Genomic DNA, 6,000 nt, shown 5'->3' with positions numbered 1-6,000 from the left:
TAAGGGTACAGACCCGACGTGTTCAATCCCTGCTACTCCAGAACAGGAAAACACCCTTCAGCAAATAATGGACTGTGTTACCCAAGGACAGGTCCATCGGCGTGATCCAGAGTTGGGAACAGACTTAACCATTTGGAACGGTCCCAAATACCTTCTCAGTGCACTATCTCAGTTGCAAAAGAAAACAGGGGAGATAAGGGTATTGGAATGGATTTCCCCTGCGTTACAACAGAGTAAAACTCTTTTTCAAAAAATCAAAATGTTAGCAGACTTAATAAAGAAAGGCAGGGAGAGAATGTTACAAGTAGCGGGAACTGAACCAGCAGTAATCAGGATACCAATGAAAAAAGATACCTTAGACTGGTACCTGAACAATTCGGAAGAACTACAGGAGGCACTTTTAGGTGCATGCTGTCCTATTGAAACAGGAAAGCTTCGACCGGCTCCGGTTCAGTGGATAGGGGAATGGGACTGGATTACTCGCCCGAAGTGAGAAAGTTCCCCTATTGCAGGTGCTATTACTGCATTTACAGATGCTGGCAGGAAGTCAAGAACTGCTGCAATAACTTGGCAGGAGAAAGGATCATGGAAACATCAGATCTTACAGGCAGAGGCAGTGGACAGTTTACAGACTATGGAACTTTTGGCAGTAGTATGGGCAATATCACAGCTTAAAGGACCACTGAATATTGTTACAGACTCTTTGTATGTTGCTGGGGTTGTAGCTAGAATTGAAGATTCCTCCATAAAGGAGGTACAAAATCAGAGACTGTACGAATTGCTAGTACAGCTAAAAAAGGCCACAAGATCAAGGGAGCACGCTTATGCTGTGATTCATGTTAGAAGCCACAAGTGGAATGTTGGTCTAGGGGAAGGGAACGATAGAGCAGATAGATTGGTTGCTGTGGTGCAGAGCACGCCCATGTCAAGTCAACAGCTAGCAAAGGAAGCTCACTCAATGTTTCACCAAAATGCAAAGGGCCTAACTCGAGAATTCAGGGTGACACTGGCGGAAGCAAAAGCTATTGTTAGGGCCTGTCCAATTTGCAGCCACCACAATGGGGGTGGTGGTCTAGGCATGGGAGTAAACCCGCGAGGCTTGCAATCAAATAAGTTATGGCAAATGGATGTTACGCATGTCTCCAGTTTTGGTAGGCTAAAATATGTGCATGTGTCTATTGATACCTACAGCAAATATATTTGGGCAACAGCACAGACAGGAGAAAAAGCAATACACGTGGAAAGACATTTGTACAGTTGTTTTGCAGTAATGGGGACGCCAAAAAGAATTAAGATGGATAATGGTCCTGCTTATATCAGTCAGAGGATAGAGAAATTTTTAAAGAATTGGGGGATTGAACATATTACAGGCATCCCAAATTCCCTGACAGGACAAGCTATTATTGAAAGGGCTAATGGTACCCTGAAAAGGTATTTAGCCAAACATGAAAGGGTGACTGACCCCCAGGCAAGGTTGTTAAAAAGTTTGTTTGTGATCAATCATTTGTGTGTATTTGGGGACGCAGGACAACCCCGAGCAGAACTGCATTGCAAGTCAAGTGAGGTTACTGAGCAGGAAAAAGAAGTATGGGTAAGATACAGGGACCCCAAGACAGGGTTGTGGAAGGATCCTGCTAAGGTCCTGTTTTGGGGAAGGGGATATCTTTGTGTTTCTACCCCTGCAGGAGCTGTGTGGGTACCCGCAAAGTGGACTAAACCTGTTCTTAATGCAGCGGTTGGTGGGCAATCTGACAGAAGTGGACAAGAAGCAACTAGAGGAGAAGCTGCCAGTGATCCTACGGCCACTACTGATACAGCTGAAGGGACACTCGAAGGCAATCGACAGGGCCGTGACACACTGCCAAACTACTAAGGAGCTGACTGAAACTATTGAATCGCTGTCATCTTTTTACATAAGGGGCCCAGCGGGCCAGAACTGTCTTGATTGTAATTGTTCATGTTGTGCTGCTTGGGTGGCATTGTATTGTGGGGGCTGCTGTAAGACCTTTTGGATAGAGCAGTCCTTGATCCAGCAATTGCGCTGCGGTACGTGCTGGTATGACCATCGTTTTGATAGCTGGCAAAGGGAGCTGAGGGAACAAACAGGATTGGACATAGGTTCGGCTTTAAATCTTTTTGAAACACCTGAACAAAAGATTTTGGCTTATTATCGGTGGGAATTAAATCATATTGTAAAAAGGGTTAAAGCTCAAAGTAGGTCCTATATTGCATCTGCAAGGTGTAGAAAGTTGGTGCCCTTAACACAGCATTCTGTAGTATGGCCCATTAAAGGGGATCCCGATGAAGAATTGGATCAGTTTTGAGCCCTTAGACTCCCAGGATCTTAATCAGAATAGAGGGAAATGGGATACCCTAGATTCATCCCTGGAATCAGGTATAGTGCATAAGCAGCTTTATAGCCGATGCAACGGCAGTAATATCACTGCCCCGAAGAAATTACCCACAGGGATATTTTTAACTTGTGGAGACAGAGCTTGGAATGGTATACCAGCCAAACCACAGGGAGGACCTTGCTATTTGGGAAAATTGTCATTGTTTCACCCCAATGTGTCTCTATTGATGCAATTGAGCCGAAATTCAAGCAGGCAGAGACGCAGCTTGCACGACCTAGACTGCAATCAGATAGGAATCCCACAGTTTTGGAGTGAGTTAAAACAAGTGATAGTTTCAACTATCTTGCCAGGAGGAGCTGCAAATAAAGCTATGAACTTAGCAAAGCAATTGGGGTGTTGGGCCAAGGATGAGTTGAATAAGACGTCAGAAATTCTAGATATGCTAACTGCAGATGTGCAAAGTGTTAATCATGCTGTTTTACAAAATAGGGCCGCTATAGACTTTTTGCTTTTAGCACATGGGCATGGATGTGAAGAATTTGAAGGTATGTGTTGCATGAATTTGTCCGACCACTCTGCATCAATTCATGCTAAAATAAAAGAATTACAACAGGGACTTCACAGTCTCAAAGAAGAGGAAGGACTAGGAATTGACAAATGGCTTAAAAGCTTGGGACTTGGACCATGGCTAAGGAACCTTGTAACACATGCCATAGGGATACTGGGCGTGGTTTTGATGCTTTTGCTTATTTTGCCTTGTACTTTTAATTGCATTCAGAATATGGTCAGTCGAATGATAGAAAAAACCTGGCAGACAAACCTTCTTGCTCAAAAAGAAAACAGGGGAAGTGTGGAGAGTTTTGTGGAGACGTGGCTTGAAGAGAAGGGGCATGATAAAATATAGCTGGTAAAACAATAGGCCTTTAGCAGAAGGCCTTGGGCAAGGCCACAGTATCCTTGAGTAAGAAGTTATACGATAACGGGATGCAGAAGCAGAGACTAGCTAGTGAGGGGAGAAAACATAGGCATCCTGAGTAAGTGGTAGCAAAGGTGGAGCTGACCTTTTATGGCGAACCAATAGTGAGCTTTAGTTTTGCAATATGTATGAGCCTTATTATCATTGTTATAAGAACACGCATGTTAAATCAATAAACTGAGACTTGTTGATCATCATCGGATGTGCTTGTCTCCTGTCGACTCCGTCATTAAATTAATCCTTTTGCTATTGTTAGATGATTAATTTGAGGTCTTTTCCAGGGTGCTGCTTTTATATTTGGGTGTCCAGCACTCCCTGAGATCTTGTCTGTTTAAAATATCCCCAGCTGAATGCCCAAAAAAGAAACAAACTTAAATCAGCAGTAACTTCTGAAAATCTTATTTCTTCCAGTTGTATTATTATTATTATTATTCCACTCTCTACTGCATTTCATGTGTGGATCCTTGCTGTGTTTTCCTTGCTGTGGCTTTGCAGCTTCATTTCTCAGGATTGGGAGGAAGTAAAGGAGCAGGAACTGACATGTGGTTGCAGCTGAGTACACTTTGACAAGTTTACAGCCTGTCTTGATTGATGATCTTTGCAGAGTTTACTCTGTTTAATTCTTCTTCTTTTTTAGAGCTCCCCATTTTCATTGTGTGACTGCCAAAAGAACAGTTCTGATGGATCCCATTGCAAAACATTCCCAAAGCACAAATGTCATTGAAAACAAAATTTGGTGGGAGCATGCAGGTTTCTTGGACTAATAAACAGATTCCAGAGTAGATGATACTTACCCTGGGGAATTTACTGCTGATTTACCTGAACTGAGACTTTGGCTTTTGACGTGTATTGGAGCAGCCACAAGTTTCCTGCAGCCTGCTGACACTCTGTTAATTCATTTTAGAAGGGAAAATAAGCCACATGAGCCAAGCATGTCCTTGAATGTAGTGCTAGAGTCTGTAAAAATACTGCAAGATATTTTTAACAGAGTTTCTGGTTTTACAAATTGTTTGGTGTTTAAACAAAAGTGTTTGAAAAAACAGGTGTTACAGGCCATGGGAGGATGCAAGAACTGATAGCTATCCTAATTAATCTATGCATTAACTTGTAACTAGCAGTTTGTTTAATGGCCAAAAGGCTGCTTATGCAGAAATCTGTGGTGACAGGCTCCAATTAGCTTTGCAGACCCTTCTGCTCTCAGCTGTAGTGTTTAAAACTAGATTAGTAGGATAGTACAACAGGTAGCAAAAAAATAATCCTCCTTTGACTCAGTGATCCAGATAATAACTAGAAGGTAAGATATCTCACTTAGTTTTTGTTCATATTAATGGCAAAAATATTTAGAGAGTTTTTCCCATACAAGCATTTGATGCCAGTAACCCTCCTTTATTTATTATATTAGTTTTGAACTTTGGTTCTTTAGTTTTTTTTTAAACTTTCAATTTTATTCTATAGCTGGGGAAACAATAATCTCACTGATTTTATTCTCCAATATTTCACCACTTTCTTCTCTTCACCGTGAAGTTTGAGGCAAAAGCCCACAAAATCTTGAGGTTTTTTTGTGAAGCTATGAAAATACTTAACAGTGGAAGGATTATAGGCAAATTGAGATTCAGTGATTCAAATTAACAGCTGTGTTACATTATTGATAGAGTATGTGTGCTCTATCTTTGCCAAGCTCTCTGAAGAGATCTTTAGAGAGAAATGGAGGGAAAATAACCTTTATAAATTTTTATCATGGATGCCTGTTAATGTTTGGTTATGGTGGAAGTTGCCATTAGCTGATTGTATCAATTTATGCTGGGAGCAGATGTGGATTATCTCTTGGCTGCTATTCTGTTTTGCTTAACAGGACCATAGTGACTTTTATCTATTTCTTAATTTAAGACAAGGATTTCAAGTGGATGTGTTCAGAATAGCAAAAATTGTGTGGGAAGAACTACAGGTGATGTCAGCTGTGATGATATTGAATGCAGTGATAAATTGGTATCTCTTATGAAAATTCCTGTCTTAAATTCTATCTTAAAATGTCTGCTTTTGATTTGATTGTTATGGCACTAACTTTTTGCTTGGCTGCTTGTTGTTGACCTTTTGTATTTCTCCTAGCATGATTTTACAAGGAGCCTAGTTTTGCTTTTGTTTGCGGCAACTTTTTAGTCTCTTGTAAGGTGCCAGCACCTTGTAGCAGCAATGTGAACTGTTTTCTGATGCAAATGAAATCTGTATTAAAAAAAACCAAACCCAAACACAACTAAAAAATAATAAAAAAAAATTTTTCAATGGAGTTCATGGAATGGGATTCTATTTTAGTTTTTAGGTGAGGCTCTGTGACCGTAGGTGATTCTGGTTAGCTCTGGAATGGTGTCCTGATGAAGTCCTGCCCTCTGTGTTTCTCTGCCTGTGGGGGTAACACATCCCGAGCCTTTCCTGACCCTGTTCCCACTGTGGGTCTGCCCAAAAGGACACGACAGTCCCATTCTAATTGGATCTTCCCTGTTTTCTTTTACCCTTACTTTATTTCCCTTGCACTTTTCCAGAAGCGGCACGAGGGCAGCTTTATTTCTCATTTAGGAATCTAGTAATTGCCACGCGTTGGGTGCACAGAAATACTGCTACTTCTTCATCTGAACTGACCAGTTCGACTTTGTGGCCCTCCTTTTCTATTTCTTG

The sequence above is a fragment of the Haemorhous mexicanus genome, chromosome 6 (genome assembly GCF_027477595.1).
Source record: "Haemorhous mexicanus isolate bHaeMex1 chromosome 6, bHaeMex1.pri, whole genome shotgun sequence".
Lineage (NCBI taxonomy): Eukaryota > Metazoa > Chordata > Aves > Passeriformes > Fringillidae > Haemorhous > Haemorhous mexicanus.
Note: the sequence above shows the minus strand (reverse complement) of the source record.